This window comes from Lacerta agilis, chromosome 5 (assembly GCF_009819535.1).
Source record: "Lacerta agilis isolate rLacAgi1 chromosome 5, rLacAgi1.pri, whole genome shotgun sequence".
NCBI classification, from domain to species: domain Eukaryota; kingdom Metazoa; phylum Chordata; class Lepidosauria; order Squamata; family Lacertidae; genus Lacerta; species Lacerta agilis.
In genome coordinates, this window is record NC_046316.1 from 77,882,745 (window position 1) to 77,905,802 (window position 23,058).

The 23,058-nt window shown below is 42.1% G+C and overlaps 1 non-coding gene across 1 annotated transcript; it reads right to left on the reverse strand.

Moving 5' to 3' along the window:
- Positions 1-2,974: 2,974 nt before the first annotated feature.
- TRNAI-GAU lies at positions 2,975-3,048 on the reverse strand. The gene has a single exon. It is a non-coding gene; the product is annotated as a tRNA-Ile (tRNA).
- Between the last annotated feature and the right edge of the window lie 20,010 nt (positions 3,049-23,058).

Genomic DNA, 23,058 nt, shown 5'->3' on the forward strand with positions numbered 1-23,058 from the left:
TAGAGTGGCTTTCTGTCTTCTGTGTTGATTAGGATTCATAAGGATGTAGAGCAGTTGCAATGTAATGCATGTAGTCATTATTGTGAAGAGATGACAGTCTTCTCTGACCTTCTCTTGCACTCGACAAGATACCTTTTTGCTTAAGATGGAAAAGGCAGAGATTCTCCCCCCCCATCTGTCATTTAGCATCCAAGCACACCTTTCAGCTTCGTAATGAGGAAAAGGAGGCTATAGCAGATGATGAGTTATCCTCATTACCTGAGTAGCAAAGTGAGTATATTTAAGCAGTTACCCATGTATCCAAGGGGACTTCTCTTCCTTAAAATAAAAATAATACCTTCTCCCCTTTTTATATAGGGCAATTTCACAGGGATGACATTTCCCTCAAGGCCCATTAACTGTCCCGAGAGAAGGTGTAACTTTTATCTACTATTTAAATGTTCTTGTTTTAAAAAGAAAGGTTTCTGTGATCTTGCAGAAAGCCGTCTCCTCTCCCGTTAAGAAACCACCTTGAAATATTGGCCTTGGTGGGTTGTAATTACTCTGATGATGCTACCTTTTGTATGGAAACGGACAGAGCAAGCCAAAAGTACCCGGAATAGCTGGAGAATTGTGTAATAAAGCCAGAAAGATGATGATTTGTAGATTGCTTAATGGGGCAAAATTTCAGCCTTACAGGCCAGTGACTGGCAACATAATTCAGTGCACCTGATTCACTAAATTACATTTGATCCACGTATGCAGAGAGAACGGACTAATGCATGTCATGTCACCAAGTCTTCTGTGACCTCATCGGCAACACGGCAAGTTTGCGATGCTTTTTTCTCCCTTGATAGCAGGAGGGAATCAGTCCAAGTGAACCCCAAAGTAAAATCTACCTAGCAGTCACAGCACAACCCATAACCAGCTAAGATCATCATTGTATCACATTTTGCCTCAGTAGAATTGACTTGCTAGATTGTTTACTGGAGTGCATCCTCGGTTCATTGCAATGTTAATGTGATTGTAGGGTTAGTGAGTGTCCTGGCCCATCCCAGCTAAGGAAGGGACCCGTCTGTTAGTTAAGCCTTTATGGACAAAAGAAGCATGTAGAGCAGGCACCCCCCCCCAAACTCAGCCCTCCAGATGTTTTTGGACTACAACTCCCATCATCCCTAGCTAACAGGACCAGTGGTCAGGGATGATGGGAATTGTAGTCCAAAACCAGCTGGAGGTCCGAGTTTGGGGATGTCTGATGTAGAGCAACTCCCATGTTGCTCTGGATGCACATATACATATGCTTCTAGCTACTATGCAGCTGTCCCTCAGATCTGTGCCCTGCAGAGCAGTTTCAGCAACAGTGAGAACCTTTATATACCCTCCCCTGATGGGTTGTCTGCCCTCAACTCCAGACTTCTCCTGCACTGAAGTTGCCACAGCTCCTTCCACTTCAAGCCCCTCCTGGTTCTAGGGGACAATGGGGCAGGGGTAGATGATCCATCTACTGATCCAACTGTCATGAGAAGAGCCTATTCTTCTTCCACAACATCCTGCATGCCTTTCTCCATCTCGGACTGCCTTGATTCTTCCTCCTCCTGGTGCATTGGCTCCTGCCTCCAGGCAGCCCCAAACCCCATACATTGGGTGACTCCTCTGGCCCCCTGTCTCTGCCCCACATTCTTTGGAGCCTTGCCAGTCCCTGACAACAGGGCACATTGGCCGGCCCTGCATTTTGCAACATGCTGCCCTGGGCAAGGCATAGCTAGCATTGCCTACCCACTAACAAAATGGCACAGAACATTTTTTTTAAAATCCCATTCATATAGAACAGATATGAGTTGATGGAAAACTCTCCATCTTCTTCTTATTGAACAAGATATGCCTTACTCACACCCCCAAGTTCTCTGTGGTTCTCTGTGTGTCTGGGGCAGCTACAGCTGCATTCATCCCTCACCCAGGGCTGCCCAAAAACATTTTGCTGCCTGGGGTGGAGCAGCAAATAATGCCCAGTTTCTAGCCTGGTTCAATGCATCTTTGGGCCACCTTGCTTTTTTTTTTAAAAAAAAACAACAACAACCCTGCATCTTCCATTTCAAATTGGATGGAAAAGAATTAATGTTGGTCACATATTGAGCCCAGTCTGTTCCTGATCTTGACAATAATTCAACAGAAGACAAAATATAATAAATGACCCAGAAACCCAAAAATAATATTTAGGAGATATTCCTGATGCACAACTTGAAATAACCTGATGTAAAAGGAGATATATTTTTTTAAAGCTCAAGAAGGGAACAGGTGAACCATTCAGCAATATTAGGCAGCTAGTCTGAGCGTTGTTTGTCCCGGGCATCCGAAGCAAACCTTGAATGTCATGATGGTTTCTGAGGTTCATGTGGAAAATGCAATTTTACCCAGTTCATTGACTATGCTGCTTGTGAAGAGAGCATCCAGTGCTGAAGTTGCCAACCGCAGCTCTCTTCATGTCAGCAGCCCTTTTGGAACAGTTTGTAAATCTGCTGATGCTGTTATTCCCTGTTGCCCACAACAGAGGTGAACCCAAACTGATTGAGAGTTTCCATATTTCAGGCATTTGTCAAAGGTTTATTTTAATTCACTGAGAACTAGAGGGAAGATTGCACAGAGGTAAAGCTCTGTCAACTTGATGGAATGGCAGCTGATCAATGCTACAATTCAGCCTACCATGACCGGTGCCTTCCAGAAATTTTGGACTACAGGCTTCATCGGCCTCGACCCCTACATCCAGTGGTTAGGCGTGATTGGAGTTGTAGTCCAAAACAGCTAGTGGATACTAGGTTGGGGAAAGCCACTCAAATTATATGCTTCATTAATTGATCACTGCTGACAAAGGGAAGCTTTTGTCTTAACCTGCCTATTTGGCATTAGCTCCCCCCCCAATAGAAACAGAGAACTGTAGAGTCAGAATGGACCCTGAAGACCATCTAGTCCAATCGCCTGCAATGCAGGAATATGCAGCTGCCCCATACAGGGATCGAACCTGCAACCTTGGCATTATCAGCACCACACTCTAACCAGTTGAGCTATCCAGGCTCTAGGCTGGATGCTTTGTTTGTTTGCATCATGTTACCTTGATTAGGAAATTTCCACTGGCTCAGAAAGTAGCACAGTCACAGAGGCTGTTAAGTGGCACGAACAACAGGGACAAGCATACCCTGCCGCTACTCAACTAACCTCATTTGCTACCCATTTGTTTGAGGGCACAGTTCAGAATGCTTGCTTATCATAGAATCATAGAGTTGGAAGAGACCACAAGGGCCATCCAGTCCAACCCCCTGCCAAGCAGGAAACACCATCAAAGCATTCCAGACAGATGGCTGTCAAGCCTCCGCTTAAAGACCTCCAAAGAAGGAGACTCCACCACACTCCTTGGTAGCAAATTCCACTGCCGAACAGCTCTCACTGTCAGGAAGTTCTTCCTAATGTTTAGGTGGAATCTTCTTTCTTGTAGTTTGAATCCATTGCCCCGTGTCCTCTTCTCTGGAGCAGCAGAAAACAACCTTATCCTTCTTAATGGGTCTGCAGCATCTGTACAGATCCATCTGATAGTTAAGCTGCTCACCAGAAGTCCAGTTCAGGGTGTCCTATTTTTAGGGTAAGGTGAGTGGCTACAATAAACATAGGAAGCTGCCTGGATTCAGACCACTGGTCCAGCCAGCCCGGTATCATTTACAATGAACGGCAGCAGCTCTCTGGGGTTCTAGGCAGGGGTCTCTACCAGCCCTTCTGCATGCAAAGCAGATGTTCTACAGCTGACCTACAGGAGCCTGATCTAGATAAATGGTTTAATAACTTCACCACCACCTTGGGGAGTCACTGGTTACCTACATTTCTCCCAAAGATTCCGCAGCAGAGAATACATAAAGTTCCTTGGCAACATTGGCTCCCCGCCCTGTATCTTTAAAGAATAGACTTTTCCCACCAAGTTTTTGTGTGTGTGTCATATCTGCTTTGTTCATTGAACTGTATTATCATGTTACATCACATAATGAGACATGACAGAGTCAGCCCAGTCTGATGTGTTTGAGCATAACCCACTTTGGGAATACTGAGAATACTGTTTGTCCCTAAAAATATAATTTCAAGAAGTTAAAGATAGAATAAATCACACACACACACACACACAAACAAACGAATAGTTCTGAATTTTGGCAGGGCAAAATACTCTGGATGATGATTTAAAGGTCTCAGTGTCACAGGTCCTTTCACCCATTCCCCTCTCCCTCCCTCCCCCCCTCTCTCTCACACACACACACACACAGAGTGAGCAGGTGAGTTTGTGGCACCAAGATGCCATAAGCCCTCTTTGAAATGAATAAATTTGCTCTGTTTTCTGCTTGACTTGAGCTTTGCAAAGCAGCAAGCTACCTTTGCTTACCTTTCATTTCAAGATATAGCTCCTGAAGTCATTCTTGACATTTGCAAGATCAGATCTGATGTCTGTTTACATGCCAAAGAATGCATCATCTAGCGGAAGAAGCCCAGGAGCAGGAAAACAGATCTGGATGGTTATGCCTGGCAAAGGACTGAAGGGGGGGGGACAAAAAGAATCCCCTGCCTTCTGATATCTCATATTTTAGGGGCTGCTGCTTCTCTTGAGGGGCACGAGGAATTTCTACCGCTATAAATAAGCTGTTGGCACATCCTGAGTGTGGATTTCTGAACATATGTAGCTGACATTCTGAGTCAGTCTATTGAATATTCCACCCCACTTCTCTCTATTCCAAGTAGCAGCAGATTCCAAAGCTCTCACGCAAACTCTGTTACCAGACAGCCTTTCAATGGGAGATGCCATGGATAGAATTTGGGACCATCTAAGTGCCATACATGTATAAAGCTGTTCTTTATAGCATAGGTAGCTAATATGGTGCCCCCCTGAAATTGTTGAGCTCCAATTCACATCAGCATGGCCAATGGTTGGAGTCCATCGACAACTGGAGGAAAGGAGTGAGATGTAGTAAAAATGTAAAAGTAGGTCCACACCTGCATTTGGGGGTTAAAGATAGGCCTTGGGCCTGAATACTGCCTTACTACATCTGTGATGAGTTTGGCATATACAGACTAGCAGATTTTCAGTGGTCCCCTAAAATTGTGAAACCCCCTTCCTCTTCAGTCTTTCCAGAATTCAAGGCTGAACTACTTGGGATTTGCCGGTGGGGAGAGTGCTGCTGTGCTCTGGTCCTGCTTTCCGGTTTCCCATGGGTATTTGGTTGGCCCCTGTGAGAACAGAGTGCTGGACTAGATGGAACTTTGGCTTGATCCAACAGAGTGCTTCTTATGTTCTTATTCCCTTCCCCCAACTCTCTAGTATTTCCCATCTCACGCTGCCCAGTGGTAGGCGTAACAAGGGATATCGGATAATTCTGATGGAAAAAGGAGTGCAAATTTTTGATATTTGCTTGTTTGTCCCATGTCTGGAACAGATCAATTGATCCAGCAAATATGATTGGTATTCACTGCTGTCGCTGTTATTTTTGGTCAGCAAATGATACATAAGTGATTACATTCTGCAGCTGGCCCCCTACCCCACATTTGCATCGTTTTTCCTTTGCACTGAAAAGAGTGGTGTGAAATAGTGTAATGATAACCTAATTATTACAGTGGTACCTCTGGTTATGTACTTAATTAGTTCCGGAGGTCCGTTCTTAACCTGAAACTGTTCTTAACCTGAAACACCACTTTAGCTAATGGGATCTCCTGCTGCCGCTGTGCTGCTAGACCACGATTTCTGTTCTTATCCTGAAGCAAAGTTCTTAACCTGAAGCGTTATTTCTGAGTTAGCGGAGTATGTAACCTGAAGTGTATGTAACCTGAGGTACCACTGTAATTAAAGGTAGGTAGCCGTGTTGGTCTGCCATAGTCAAAACAAAACAAAAAATTTCCTTCCAGTAGCACCTTAGAGACCAACTAAGTTTGTTATTGGTATGAGCTTTCATGTGCATGCACACGGATTTGGTATCTGAAGAAGTGTGCATGTACACGAAAGCTCATACCAACAACAAACTTAGTTGGTCTCTAAGGTGCTACTGGAAGGAATTATTTTATTTTATAATCATTAATGCAATTTGTTATATTAAATTCAGCCACAGTTTACCATGAGACAAATAACAATTTTTTTGTTGGTAGTCGAATCACAGCAGAATGGAAACAGCATTGCATGTGACAAACGGGTTGGAAGAGAAATGGATGCCTTCTTATATACCCCTGAGCCAGTCCTGTGCTTCAGAATTGTCTTTTGAGGCAAGATCTCTTTGCACATTTTTCTAAAAATGGCTGCTAGCTCACATCAAGAAGTTGACACTTCAGTCCAGTTTGGTTCCCAACACAACATTCTTGTAGGCAGGCTAAACTGTTCCTATAGGGGTTGGAGGATGATTGAAATGATTCTAGGAAACTGACAAGAATCTTCAGGGGTGAACTGGTGGCATAGAACCACCACTTTTAAAAAATGACAAAATGTATTTGATCATCTCACAGGAGATCAGTTGCTGTGACACTGGATTTTTGCTGGCACTGATGAGATGAAGCAGATGGGGAAGGTGTTAGGGAGCTCTCCCAGCAGTATCGAGAAAATCCTGCCCTTTTTGGCACTCCATGATGTGAAAATGTTTGCTCTTTCATCTATAGCTGTCCTCATTTGCCTGTACTCTAAGTTGCCCCCACTTGCCCTGTGACATGATTCAGTCAAGTCAGATTGGTTAGGTACCGTTGTTACCTCTTCCCTTTTTTGGTTACTACATCTTTGGCCCTAGGTCTCACAAACAGCAGGTGGTAGATCCACCTGACACTCAGCTGTACTGATTCATGTTTTAAAGAGAGGGGTTCTAGTCCACCAATGTGCTTGTTTTCTATGCGCAGGATAATATTTTGAATGGAGGAGCATTCAGCCACCTGGATCCTGTGGTGTTGCCGTCAAGAAAACCAGCTTACCATCTCATTTTATTTGAAAAATCATACCCTCTTTCCTCCCAATTCCCCAGATGTAATCCCATGATCCAGCTCAGAGGTGACCAGAAACAATGGTCCTGGTTGGATATCCTGCCTTGTTAATAAACCACTTTTTGAGCAAACCACCATTTACTGAGTTTTGACATCAACAGACGATGTTCATGTATTTCCGGGTGTGGAGGACACTTTAGAACTAGGATAAATAAATGTAGTTGTCAACTTCCATTTTAAAGTTCACTGCTCCATTATCTTACTACATATTACATACTTAGTAATAAAACAAATGCACATTCTGATTTTATGTTGAGGGACAAGCCTAACTGTTTTAATCTTTCTCATTTTGCTCTTGCCTATCCTTTGTTGTCACACCATAAATCTAACAGCTTTATTGCTTTGATCATATCTTTAGAGGGATTCAACCTCTGGTTTACTTGTAAACATCTATCACACTTTATGTTGTACAATAATGATAATTAGTTGTCAAAATAATATGATACATTGTCAAGAGAGTGGTTGATGTTTTGATTCAACTGATTGCTTCTCTTTAACTGGAGTGAGCCATCAGTATATAGAAAAACTTAAATCAGTAGCAGGCTCCTAAGTAATATTAGAAGATACTCTTTCATTGCAAGAGGAGGAAGAGTAGTAGTAGTAGTAGTAGTAGCAGCAGCAGCAGCAGCAGCAGCAGCAGCAGTAGTAATGCTAATACTGAATTGACAATAAAACAAAATCAGCAAACCTGATTTATTTCAGTTGGATTTGTTTCCCCTTAATTATTGAATAAATATATTTTGGGGGATTGTATCCAGAATATAAAACAGGTATGGGGAACCTTCTCTATACTGTTTGACTCCAACTCCCCTCAGCTTCAGCCAGTATGGCCAATGGTTAGGGATGATGGGATATCTGACCTAAATAATCTTTGTCACTCTCCTCCGTAGATCCACACACTTAATCCAAATGAATGACCATACAATTGCAATATGGTGCCTCAGTAGAATGACTTTGTGCACTGCTATAATATAATTGTCTTGATAGACGTTGGGATAAAGTTATCTTAATGTGGTTCTCAAATAGCCCAGTAACTCATTACTGGGGTCACGAAGAGTCGGACACGACTGAACGACTGAACAACAAACTCATTATAAAAGGTGGTAAGATAAATTGGCAACCATTTATGTGTCTTTCACTGATGATAATCCATTCAATGTATGCTAGGATTTTTGTATCAGATTTAGAATACACGAAGTATTATTTCGCATGCAGTTAGCTGGGACTTGCAGACTACTTATTTGACAGATTTCATATGTGTTGGAATGATCTTCACTGCAGGGAGAATGTGCTTAGATAATTTCATATTAGTAATAAAATGCAATAAATCAAATTAATAATAATATGAATTTCCCTTATCTGTTTTTGAAATGTGTCAAATTAATCCACGGTCCACAAATATTTGTAGGTCTCCTCACTTCTAATTATCTTTATTTTATCTCCATTTAAATGTCAAGTGCCTATGATTTATCTTTTCTAAAGTGTGCACACACACACGAAAACCACCTTTAACATTAACATTATATTGCTTTGTGACATCCCAGAAACCATACATCAAACAAATGTAGAATCTCTTTGGTACCTATTATCTCATTCTTTGGGAAGAGAGAAATCCATAAAAAGCTTACATGTTCTTAACATCTAAAACCAATTTACTTTCTAAATCTTGACTTCTGCCCATGGGATATCTGTCTTCCTTGTTGTTACTATGAAACATTCTTGATGACCGCTTTAATACAAGCTTATATCTCATAATTTTGATTTCTCCATACTTCTTCCTCATGGCTTATTCAATACATAATCCTTTGCCCCTCTATCTGGATGGCTTCACAAACTCAATCTCAAGGCCAAAATCTGACGTCTACCTGCAGCTAGCATACTGTAGAAAAAATGCACAATTTCCATTTCCCCACAGACCTGGGAGTCCATTGCTTTAATTGTGATGTTTAGCTTATTTTTTAGTTGTTGCTTTATAAGCGTGTATAGATTGCAATTGTTTCACTGATAATTTGTTAATTATTCTATAAGATTGATGATGTATTTGTGATGTCATGTTATGGTTATTTATGGTTTGTAAGCCGCTTTGGGATTTATTCGAATGGAAATCAACAGAAATATAATAAATAAATGAAATTGAAAAAGGACTGGAAGTAAATTCTTCCTCATTGCTATATGAACCTTGGGTGTGTGAACCTGACCAGTGTAATCTGGACTTGCTGCCCAGCATCAGCTAAGTTGTGCATGCCAAGCCCAAAGATCACCTCCAAGGATCATCCAAGCCAAAGACAGCAGAAGGTGACCATAAAGCCAATAACATCTCAGGTTTTACCAACAAATTCTTCAAAATTTTGTTACCTGCACAGACTAAGTGCTAAATAAACTACCACTGGACTAGATGCTAAATCTTGACTCTATTTATGTTTGGATCACAATGGTGTATGGCTGATTATTGTGTGTTATCTATATACTGTATTTTTTTTTGTCGGGTGATATCTTGCTATTTGCTATGTAATTGCAGTCATTAGGTTTTGTATTTTTAAAGTTTGTTTTTAAAACCTCATTACCTAGTTTGGGCATCTCCCTTAGAGAGGAAAAATGAAACAGAAATTTTAAATCAAACGTTAAATCAAATCCTTCCTATATTTTCTCTCTGCCTCCCACTTCCCTTCAGTGTTACTTGACTCCACCTGTAATCTTGAAACTGTTTTCCTTTAACCACAGAACAACTTATGTATATTGAAAGAAGTAAAAATATAAGGTTCCTTCTTTAGGCAATTTTATTTGCAAAATCCATTAATTATTTTTCATATAGTTCTTAAGTTTATTCAGAACCTGCAGTAAAAAAAATGCCATTCTGTGAAACATGAGTAGAAAAGATTAAACCATTTCATAACGAAGGGTAGAAATTTAGCTGCTGGAACAAGAGAGCTTTTTCTTAAGCTGAATACTTTGACATAACAAAATTTCTTTGACATTTTTGATAGAGAAGGTGAAGAAAGTGGGACTTTTTAAAACATAGAGATGTTCATCCTTTAAAAATGAATAGAGTGTCTCTGTGTCCAGGATGAAGGCAGCATTCATTCTGAGGCTTAAAACTGACATTTGTTCTAATGGATTGCTCTGTATTAAGGGGTGTTGGAAGCTGTCAAATTGTATGGGAATCAGAAATAGGCCACCAGATCAAATATTACAAATGAGAGGGTATCTGGACAATTCCCTCTTTTAAAACCATCTCTGGTGGCTTACAGGTGGCCTCACTCAAGGTCATCCTCCTCTGGTACAGAATGCCAGACAGGTTGGCAAAAATTAATATCTGCCTTTCCCCTTTATGTTGGAAGGGTTGTGGAAAACTTGGTTCGTTTATTCATGTTTGGTAGGAATGCCCCTGTTATGAGTTGGTGGGTGCCAGGCTACCCAAATTCCTGGGTCCAGTAAGTGTTAGAATTGAATTAAGGATTGGGTTACTAGGCTGTGTGTTAGACGCTTCTAATCCCCTCGAATCAGCAAGAATTTCTATAATGATGAGACCTCAGTCTGTGGAAGAATTGTAAAGAAAAGTACAAGTGAAATTGTGTACATTGTAGATGTTCCTCAGAGTCCCTTCCAGCTCTATGGTTCTATAATGATGATGATGATGATGAAATTAATTTACATACTGATTAATTGTTTCTAAGTGGTTCATAAGTATAAAGTCAAATACAAAACACACCTAAGTAAAATACATGATAAAGTTATTTCATCAAAACGTTAAAATACACATTTGCAACTGTATACAGTAGTTAGTTAACTGGTTTTTCCAAAGAGATAGATCAAGACTGGTTCTTGGATAAACACATCTGATAAACGATTTGTATGGTACAAGCAAAAAAAGATAGAACAAATATTTGTTTGCCAAATAAATAAATAAATAAATAAATAAATAAATAAATAAATAAATAAATAAATATGCAATTTATTTAACAATCCTCATTGGCCCTTAAGTGCTATACAGACTTTTGGTCTGAACACTGCATTGAGTAACTTGCTGCATGAGCACATTTGATGTCCCTATAAAGCCTGTGCCATGAACTGGAAATCTGCGTCTTGATCTTAATGCTAGGAATTTGGAATGTTTCAGATGGATTTGGCCACAAGGGGAGGTCTTTTGCTTATGAGGCCCTGGTTTTCACCCCAAAGACCCCGGGCCATCTGCTTAAACGAGTGGAAACCATTAAGCCCCTGTTTTAAAATGCAGCAATTATGCAAGGAATGGAAGATGAACAATGCATGAAGAATAAGTATGTGAAGTTAAAACTTTTTTTAAAAAAAGTTTTGCCCCAAACTGTTGAGCTTTTTTGAAAAACCACTGATGGCATGGACTGCCATATGTCCAGATTTTTCTGGACATTTTCACCGATTTCTGCCCAGACGCTGCTTCTGACTGCGGTATTCCGTACATATCTGGCAAATTCCAGGCATACAACCCACTTCTGATAAGATGCAGGTCCATTTGCGGTATGTGGGCAGCGGGATCCATGTTCATAATAAACAATACAATTTGTCACATTCTGAACACCGTTGGTTTGCTTCTGTTTATGTGCCATTTTTGTGAGCCGAAGAGTCACCCTCATTTTCAAGTCTTTGAGCAAGCTCGCTGAATGATATACAAACAATGCAAAAATTTAATACTGTAGTGTTAGGCTCTCCTGGGGAGGACATGGGAACTAATTTATACCAGGTCAGACTGTTGATCCATCTCTCAGCATCCTGGCCCTCTTCTGCCATTCTTTGATTGACATTCTTTGGGAGCGGCTGGACACTGCAGCCTCCCACCTTCCAGTTTATCTCGGTTTCATTTGTGCAGTGTAAAAATTCTAGAATATAGGCCAATGACTTCCTATATCTTAAAATACACAATTGATAACATGAAAGTACAATTTCCCCCATCTTCCTTCACTTTATACCTTCTAAGACTGAAGTAACATCTCCCCGAAATGAACTTGATCAAAATATCAATTAATCAGCAGAATGAAGTAGTGAATGCAGAATTTCAAGTGTGCTTAAGGTAGGAGAGAGGTCAAAGAAGTGAAGGAAAGTTCTCAGCGCTGGTGTGATCAGTAGGCTATCGCAGCTCATCAAAAGAATTAATTTTGTAGAAGGATCAAAGCAATGACTTGGAAATAAAGAGATGGGCTTTCTTTTGAGGATTGGAGAAGTCAGCAAGTTAAAGATGATATTGGTTAGTATATGTGAGAGGAAAGCTGAGTTGTAGACATCTCTTCTACATGTAGTAAGGAGAGGCTCTGTTCTCAGGGTAATTGCATGCCTTGAAAGATACTGGTATGCTAGGGACTGCAGCTCTGACCTTATTGCTGTGCTATTTTTGTACTAAATGTTTGACATAAAAGGCTGAAGTCTAGATTGCAAACCTGTGGGCTTTTATGCAAGTTTCAAAAGTTTGGTACTGCCTCTAGATGCTTTCCACAGCAGGTCTATCAGTACAGTCAACTTCCTGTAGTGCTCATGGATTTGTCTTTTACAGCTCAGTCCTATGTATGTTCAGTTGGAAGCACGTTATATAAGACTTAGGCTGTATACACACCATACCCCCCAAGAATCCTGGGAACCGTAGTTTAACCCTCACAAAACTACAATGTCCAGCACCCTTAACAAACTATAGTTCCCAGGATTCTTTGGGGGAAGTCATGTGCTTTAAACCTGCCTTTAAAATGTGTTGTGCATGCAGCTTTACTGTGTATTCTGTCTACTCAAGTGTAACATCCATTGATTTCAGTGGGGCTTTACTCCAAAAAAGTTGATGTGCACCCACCAACTTAGAAGGCTTGAAATGAGGACTGGCCAAATTCATGGAGGCTAAAGCTATCAATGGCTACTAGCCACGATGGCTGAGTTCTGCTTCCATAGCAGGAGGTAGTAATGCTTCTGAACAGCAGTTGCTGGAAGCCATAGAAGTGGAGAATGCTCTTGTGTTCAGGTCCTGCTTGCTGGCTCCCCACAGACATTTGACTGGCCACAGTGAGAACAGGATGCTGGACTAGATAGGACATTGACCTGATTCAGTAGGCTCTTACATTTTTAAGGATGCAAAGAAAGGAGAGGTATAAACAGGCATTCATAATGTCTGTGATCTCTGCATTTGTTACTCCTGCCTCTTTGCCCCACTAAGGGACAGGAACAATTTATTCTTTTAACTGAGTAGCATGATTCTGTCCCCAAACAACATCCGTTAATCAGAAGATGGCAGCAAAATCTCATAAACCATGGAGCCCCTCTTCCTTTTCTCTCAGCTGTGCAATCATATGTGCCAAGAATAAATACAGAGAATAGATGGTGATGTGGCTTAATGACCACATTAGAATGAGGTTGGGATGCCCTTCTCTGAATGTCATCTCAAATAAGCCTCAGCAAAATATTTGCATATCACACCAAAAGGCATTCTTTGTCAGTCCTCACATTTATAGGACAGCTTAACAGGCTCTCATTCTGCATATAGTTTGCCACAGCTCAGTCTGGGAAAGAATCACACCAGAATTCCTGGACTGAAAATTCCTTAGCCCCACTGATTTCAGCCTTAGTCTTGCATCAACGGCAGCAATGGCAGCAGACCACAGAAAGTCAGACGCAGAGTCAGACCAGCCATTAGGCAGGGACTCACTGCCCCTGGGAAGAGGTATTCTGCTAAGTAGAGTTATATTTCCCAATTGCTTTGGAAGAATAACTTACTGCCTCAACAGTAGATGGAAGAGAACTAGAAAGCAGATGGTAATTTTTACGGTACTAGTTTCTTCTAGCATTGGGTACCAATGTGCCTAAAACAGGATTTGAGTTATACCACCTGTTTTGCCAGCTTAATGTACATTGAGTTGCCTGGTCCTGTTACTCAGCTGAATGGGCTTAGGATCCATCTTACATCCCCACTCTCTGGTCCCACCCCTCCCCCTCCCCCAGAGCACCCCTTTTTCACGGCTTATGCCAATATAGGATTTGCCAGGTTTGACTGAGCCAGCTGGGTCCCAGCTGAGAAAGGATGGGGGGGGGGAATACACTGAAGCATCTGCAGCTGAGCAAGCTAAGGATGGAGAGTTATTCTGGCTGTGCTGGGAGCCTCTCACTTCACCTGCGGATCTGCTGGATCCTTACTCCACTTATTCCAGTGGGATCTTGCTATAGCATTGCTTTGCCAGTCTTTGAAAGTTGTTAGTGCTGTTCTTATTTTGTAGATGCACCTGCATCTACAAAGGCGTATGCTTGAATTCTCAGTCTGCAGTTTTAATTGCTGTATTGTTTTAATGACATTGTTTTCTTGCGCGTTTTAATTATGGGTGTTTACATTTTAATGCTTGCGTAGCTGGTATTTTGGACTTCGCAAACTGCTTAGAAGCCTATTTGGGCGTTACGCAGAACATAATTATTATTTATCGCTAAAACGTTTGTTGTTTTATTTACAAATCTGTTTGTTTGTGCTTTTCATTAGCTGTGACTTCTGCATTGCAGAACAGATGACCTCCGGGGCCCTTCAAACTCTGCAAATTCTACGATGATGTCCAATGCTTGTTAATCTGTTTCAGCAGAAAATGAGCTGTGGCTTGTATGCGCAAACATTGTGTGGAGCCAGACTATCTCACTTTCCCTCCACAAGTAATGCTTTTAGCAGAGCCAGTGATTGGATGCCGAGGATATTGAACAGTTGACATTCTTAGGGATGAAGTAGAGATTTTTCATCAGTGCAATGCAGCTGCTCCTTCAGATACAGCAAAGCTTTGGAAACTGGGCACAACGAACACAGTTTGCTTAGTATTTCATCTTGGCAAGGATATGGCCACGTAAGGTGCTGTATGTAGTTAGAGGCACACCTGTTTCCCAAAGCAGAGAAATAATTTGCCACGTGACCCATTTCTAGGATTGTAAATGAACTTCAGTAATAAAGCTGTACTCACTTGTTCCCAAAACCACTGCTATTCAATAGTCATTGGAAGCTGAAGCTGAAACAAAATACCATCAGTTGTATTCTGGTAGGATGAAGCAGTGTTTTTCAACTTTTTTTGGGCAAAGGCACACTTGTTTCATGAAAAAAATCACGAGGCACACCACCATTAGAAAATGTTAAAAAAATTTAACTCTGTGCCTATATTGACTATATATAAAGTAATTCTCTTGAATAGGAATCAAATAAACACAAAGAAAGTATTTTATAATTACTTTATTATGAAATAGTAAGTAAACAGAAATATGAAAAATTATAAAATACTTTATTCAGTGCGCAACCAGGGCCTGTTTGGCTGAACACAAAGCTGATATTCTGGCTGGAATTTTTCCCACGGCACACCAGGCAACATCTCGCGGCACACTAGTGTGCCGCGGAACAGTGGTTGAAAAACACTGGGATGAAGGAAACATGACATGCTCCCCTTTTTTCTTTCCAGTATTTGGCATTGGATGTGTGGTCCATATGTAACTGAAATGATGTCTCATAGTCCACCTAATCACTGGCTGTTTTATGTAAGGTCAGAAATGCAGGAATGGATATTACCTGGAAGCTTAGTACTAGCAATGGTGTTAAATGGTATTAATAGGAATGGAAGGTGTGGTAGGGTTGGGGAAGAAATTTGATTCAGTTCCCATTTTAATATAAACTGACCAGTTCAGTGATGGGATGAATGGGGTGTTAGGGGAGGGATACCTTTGGTAATGGACACATCATGCTCCTTCTGCGGTACTTTGTCCACCTTTGGTCCCCACCCTGCACTCAGCTCTCATCTATGGCTCCTGGAAGCTGTCTGCATGCAACAGTGACCACACCCCTGGAACGGCTTCGACTGGCTAGCTAAACCAGGTGAGGGTAGAAAAACCAGTGACTTTTGTGAGAAATGCTTAGGGAGTGAACCCTACACTGGCTGAGCCAGGATGAGCAAGTTATGCTGGTATATTTTTGGCTGAGTCAGGGTTGAGGACTTCCCACTATCTGAACCTGGCTGAGCTAGGAATCAGCTGTCTGAGCCAGAGATTTGCTGCCTCCTAAGCTGTTCATCCTGGCAGATCTTAGCATTGTCCCCCACAGTTTCCTTTTCCTTTTCTTATGCTCTTGATCCCTTCAAACAGGAATCTGTGCTTGGAGTTTCTGAGCATGTAATGATAGAGAACCTGCAGTTTGAGCCTCGGTCAACACATATTCCCAAGTGTCCTCTCTGGCTTAAAGCCTTCTCACTGCACCAGACCCTGAAACCATGTATCTGACTACCAGAATTTAAAGGAGCTTTTAATCAGGAATAGAAAACTTTGCTATCTACTGTGTTGTATCAACCGAACTTCAAGTCAAATGGAAACTTTTTCAAATGTTTCTTTTCAAGTGTCACCACTGCTACGATGAGTTTGACAGTAAAACAAAATGAAAATGGAGATGTCTGGAACAGACATCAAAGTTTTTGACAAAGCTTGTTTTCTTTCTTTGTGAATTTAGTATGCTTGATATGTCTCTTGTGCCAGTTTGTCTTGTAATTATTTTTCCAGGAATACGTGTGTGAATTTAGAATCTAAACTTTCGTAAATGTTAGGCATTTCTGCCACTTGATGTCTTTGTTACTTATACTTCCGAAGCAAGTTGTTAAAAGTGTTTGCTCGTTTGTTCTCGTTTTCACTGACATATCTTCTTAACCCTGAAGTATACCTTATTTGTTGCAATTGAGTGACAGCCAATCCTGATTATGCACACCCAGATATCAGCCAGAAGACTAGGGGTGCTGGAAAATTCCATTCACTCCACACTCCAAAGTAAGCTAGTCTAATTCAAACTTCCTGGACTTGCAGAGTCATCCAAACCAACTTTGTGCCCCGGGTAGGGGGGAGGCTGACTACAGGTTTCCCTCCACCAGCTCTGTCAGCCTGTGCCTACAGAGCACAGCCAGCATCTGTTGTTGGCATCCGTTTGTCTTGGGAGACAATGGAGGAGTGCACCTTTAGGGGTGAAGTCAAAACATTACAGAGTCACAGCGCCTGCTGTGGCTGTAGAAACTGAGATGGGAGAGACATGTTTTGTTGCAGCTGGGATGTTGCTCCTTGAATGAAAGTACACACCATCTTCAGTCAAGTTGAAGACATAGGAGAGCACCAGGGAAAAGAATATGTTAAACGGAGTTGGGGCGAGAACACAGCCCTGTTTCACGCCACTCATAATAGGGAAGGCACCTGAGGATGAGCTGTCATAGTGGATGTTGCCATGCGTGTTGTTGTGGAAGGACATGATCATCGTGAAACTTAGATGGGCATCCTATCTTGCTGAGCATCACAGAGCAGAGATCTGCTTTCTGTATGCCAGACTTACAGACGGATACAAATCCCACTTCTGGCAGCCAGAGAAAAGCCCAAAGATGGGACTTGCCTGGGTTTCCCCCCTTTAAATAAAATAACAGTTTCACTTGTATCAGTGGGTTTTGAATCAAATCATTAATGAGAAAGTCGTATAATTTTTTTCATGTAGTTTTTTATTCATGGAATCAATCAACTTCAACTAATAGGAATCATAGCAAAACAAAACTTTTACCACCCAATTGTTTCTGAATTACAGGCTTGAATTGATTTCTATCACCCAACACTGTTTTTGCTATACTTTCCTAGACCAAAATAGAACTCTGTCCTGCGACTTCAATCATGTTGAACAAAATATATTGATTTTCTCCATTTTCTGTGTGTAGCGCTAATGCCAATGAAACCTTAATAAAATGAAGCCAAAGTTCCCGACCTCCTTCCTTTTCAGTCATGCAAAACTCCACAGAAAGCAAATTGTAAGCAGTAGAAATCAGTCAATGAACACTTTCGATAAGGGTCAGCTTGTACCTCTAGCAAAATATGAAGTCGCAGAGGACTTAAAAACAAAGACGCACATCAACCCTTCAATAGTTGACAAGTACAGTCCTTGGGTGAGTTTCTCCGATAGGCAAAATCCTTGAAAAGCTACAGCTCAGTGAACCAAAATAACAGTTTTGGTTATATCCCATAGTAACCAAGCAATGAGATACCTGCCTTCAGGGATTTTATTCATGGAGAAAAATCACTGTCTTTGTGCCATCACAAACCCACAGTTTGGTCAAACTTTATTATGAGCAACTAGCTTCAGAGGGCCTGGAGTTCTCACTTCACAGCTTGTGCACTAACCTGGAAGTCAGGAATAAAATAAAGTGGACATCTTCAAAGCCACCGTGAGGTTGTACCCTAAAATGACAATCCTGAACACAGTAATTTGGAAGTCAGTTCAGTTGATAGCAACGTGACACCCTTTCACATAAGTACAGCTAGAGTTGAGAATGTGTGATTTGCAGATAAAATTCTTTCCCCTGCTTAGTCTGAAGATGAAAATGCATTTCATTTATTGTTGCATGCAAAAAAGCAAAACAAAACAAAAACTCCACAACCCACACACCCAAAATTGGCAGATAGATTATTTAAACTTCTTGTGGGTATGTTTGCAGACTCCCTTGGTGTAGCCTGAGAAATTCAGATTTGACAAATGTGCCTGGCAGAAAAGAGAGAACATTTGGCTCATGGATCCAAGATAAGAATGTGATCAAAATATTCCTTGGCACCTTAAAAGGCTGTTTGGGATAGACAGATTTATTTACAGACTTGGGAATTACTGAACTGCAATACTGGCAGAAGGGGTGTATTCATTCACTGAAGCAATGTAATAAGTGTTTGAGTCAGACAAATTCTGACCTAAGACAAGGAGATGCAGAGGGATTTGGGGCTTGTTCGAGGAAACACGTGATCTGTACAAGGCTGCACAAGTTGAGGCAGGTACTCCTGAAGTTCTTCACAGGAAAGTAAAGTCCGCTAAAAGAAAAAGCATATACCTAAGCTTACCATATAAGGGAGCAAGGAGCAAAATCCAAACTTATGGATTTCTTGTTTAAGAAAAATGCCAGGACTTAAATTGTTCCTTGGTGACTGGCAGGTCTAGTTTGTAGTAAGAGGTGACGATTTTGCAACTACTAATACCACTGCTTTTATTATTTGTAAAGGTAAAGGACCCCTGGACAGTTGTTGTTGTTGTTCAGTCATTCAGTCGTGTCCGACTCTTCGTGACCCCATGGACCAGAGCACACCAGGCACGCCTATCTTTCACTGCCTCCCGCAGTTTGGCCAAACTCATGCTAGTCGCGTCAAGAAAACTGTCCAACAATCTCATCCTCTGTCGTCCCCTTCTCCTTGTGCCCTCCATCTTTCCCAACATCAGGGTTTTTTCTAGGGAGTGTTCTCTTCTCATGAGATGGCCAAAGTACTGGAGCCTCAACTTCAGGATCTGTCCTTCCAGTGAGCACTCAGGGCTGATTTCTTTAAGGATGGATAAGTTTGATCTTTTTGCAGTCCATGGGACTCTCGAGAGTGACCTCCAGCACCATAATTCAAAAGCATCAATTCTTTGGTGATCAGTCTTCTTTATGGTCCAGCTCTCACTTCCATACATCACTACTGGGAAAACCATAGCTTTAACTATACGCACCTTTGTCGGCAAGGTGATGTCTCTGCTTTTTAAGATGCTGTCTAGGTTTGTCATTGCTTTCCTCCCAAGAAGCAGGCGTCTTTTAATTTTGTGACTGCTGTCACCATCTGCAGTGATCACTGCCTCCATTTCTTCCCCTTCTATTTGCCAGGAGGTGATGGGATAGCAAAATCAGCTGCCTGAGGCAGCTACTTCTCTCTGCCTAATAGTAGGGCTGGCCTGTCATTGCTTTTGGTTGCCCAAACTCTGATCTTCCTGCATTCAAGGTTTGTCCTATTTGTATGGGAACAAAAGTGAATAGTGATCCAGACCAGCAAAAATGCTGGGTTCAGAATTCATGGGTAGGCAAACTAAGGCCCAGGGGCTGGATCTGGCCCAATCACCTTCTCAATCTGGCCACGGACAGTCCGGGAATCAGCGTGCTTTTACATGAGTAGAATGTGTCCTTTTATTTAAAATGCATCTCTGGGTTATTTATGGGGCATAGTAATTCGTTCATTTTCTCTCTCTTCAAAATATAGTCCGGCCCCCCTACAAGGTCTTAGGGACAGTGGGTCGGCCCCCTGCTGAAAAAGTTTGCTGACCCCTGGTTCAGATGGATCATGCACAAGGTACCCTGCATGTGTTCAGGCCAGTCCGCTTATTGTCATATGCGAAATAAATGTCGCTACTTTGATCCGTGAAATGTCAAAAATTAGGCACCTCACTTTATTTTGCCCATTAATGCCTACTTCCCACATGCTCTTGTCAAACCTTAAACCACAATGAAGCTCCCTTATGTGAGAAACTTGTTCTTGTTTATCTTCAGCGCCGAGAGGGGGGGGGGGAAATCCCGCAGATAACACTCCCCTGGGCCATTTGAAAGAATTTACTAGGGCCAATTACACACCATAAAATCAACGACCAAAGTGTTAGAGTCAGTAATAATTTATTTGACAACACTTAAAAGTTCAGTTTAGAAATTAGGGCTGTCATCTTAAAAAATGCTCTGGTTCCTTCTTCCACATTGCTATGTGATGGTGCTGCTTTGATGTGATGTCAAAGCACCATGGATTCAGAAAAGGGTTTCGTGTTTTCTCTCCCCCCACTTCCAAGCAGCCTCTGTTCACTGTATAAAATCACTTCAAGCTTGAGTCTCCTACTGCGATGCCCTGGTACAGCCATTCACTCTCAATCAATCCTTTTTAATAATTCCTCACTGGTCCCTATTATCACTAATAGCAAGGATGTCTCAAGGCACTAGTGGAGAGAAGACTGGGCTAGCTCTAGGAACATGTGCCTTGCTTCAAAGAGAACATCAAGGTTAGAAGAAAAGTCGCCCTGATGTTTTGAAATACAGAAGGAATCTGGGGGGGGGAGTTTACAGATGCTTTCTCCCCCAAATTTCAAACTTTGTTATCAGTGCAGTTTTCCTGATTAGATTTGTTTTCACATAATCATACCTAAGGGCCAATGTTCACTACCATCCAGTGATTTCCATTGGAGACATTGAATTGGCTTATATTTGGAAGGAACACACACAAAAAACACTACTTTATACGGAGTCATACCATTGGTCCAATTAGATGCACCTTTGTGCAGAAGGAATTCTACCACTTAGGGGCTGCCACAGAGATTGCCCTGTCCTGGGCCACCCCACCCAAATGCTGTAGCAGAGGACATCCTGCTGCTAAAGCCTTCTTCTAACCAGTGGCGTTGCAAGGGGGCAGGGGCAGTGCGCCCCGGATGCTATGTCAGGGGGTTGTGACAAAAAGACACCCCGCGGGGTGCTCGCCCCGCTGCCCCTGGGTGTGGCGGCGCAAGGAGCCATCACTCCACCGCTGCAGCCGTGAACAGAGGATCCCGCCACCGTCTGTACGGTGTTCGAGCGGCGCCAGCAGCAAACCGCTACGTACAACGCATGCGTGTTGTTGCACGCATGCGCTGTATGCAGCGCCGCCACACATGTGCTGTACATAGCGGTTTGCCACCGGCGCTACCCGAGTGCCGTATGGACGGCGGTGGGATCCCTCCATTGCTGCTACAGCCGCAAGTGGAGGATCCCACTGCCACTGCTGCAGCCATAAGCAGAGGATCCCGCCACCGTCCATACGGCACTCTGGTGGCAAACTGCTACGTACAATGCATGTGCGGTGTTGCACGCATGCGCTGTATGTAGCGACGCCACACATGCACCCCACGTAGCAACACAACACATGGGTGATATGCAACACATGTGCAGCCAGCGGTTCCCCCCGCCCCGGGTGTCAGTTAGTCTTCATTCGCCTCTGTTTCCAACTCTATGATTCTATACTGAAACAGAGCATTGGTCTATCTGGCACAGTCACTTCCTGTGACTGACAGCTGTTTCCCAATATCTTTCCCAGCCCTTGTACCCAAGCAGAGGTGCCAACTTGAATAAAATGATTTTTCAGGCGGCGGGGGGAGCCCTGCCCCACATAATCAATCACAAGATGTGGCACATGAACAGCATTTGAATGGCAATGTCTATTAACTCCCCCCAGCCCCCTCACATTTTGGTGTGTGTGTGTGTGTGTGTGTGTGTGTGTGTGTGTGTGTGTGTTGAAGAGACCTCAGTCCCTAGGAGTTGGCTGCTCTGTAGTCAATAGATTTATTTTATTTTTTTATTTTATTTAAAAATGACATATTATTTTATTTTTCAACACAAGAGCATGGAAAGTCATCAGAGAGATGCTTATACAATAATGGTAAACACAGTTCCACATATGAATTACTACTACTACTACTACTACTAATAATAATAATAATAATAATAATAAGGTAAGGAATTGTGCATGTCGCTATTTGAACCATAAGATATAAAGTCCCACCAGACTGCATAAAATCGTTCTTCTGGTTCTAACCCAAGATCATTTTCAGCCCAGCTGCCAGGGACTGAAGCTGGTAGCATTTGCATTCAACATGTGTGATCTGCCACCGAACTACACACCCTCCTGATGGATAGTGAGGGACTGGTGGACACAAAGTACTTTGGCACATACATACAGCACACCTGGTTTCCCTCAGTGGAAGGAGATGTGTTAACATATGGAAGGGGGCAAGGTGTCTTTTCCAAACCTGTGATTGGCAGCAAATAGCCGCAGGGGCATTGCTAGGTCCTTTAAATACTTGGGGCACAGAGCCATGACTAGGGATGGAGCAGAAATTCAATTCAGTTTGCATACAGAGGTAAAGCTATCAAGTCCACGCTTTCTGCAACAATACGTGATCTGAAACACAGCCTGCCTTCAAAATTCCTCCTCCTCTGAATTTCACCATGCAGTTCATTCCGCACCTGTACTGTGCATTGCAGGGTGCAATACCTCCCTTCAAGGGAAACTGGTGTTCAGTTCTGAGATCTTATTTTTGAGAAGAACTGTTCATAATTGGAGTAACGGGACTGACTACACAGTTCTAGATCTTAAAGTAGTTGCTAATCTCAATGTCAGATATTTCTTTCCTCTTCTTCCTGTAACAACAGATGCCAACCATCTTGATTATATATTTCTCCTGAACAGTTTTGGCTTTGAGTTCCATCCTCTGGAATTCCA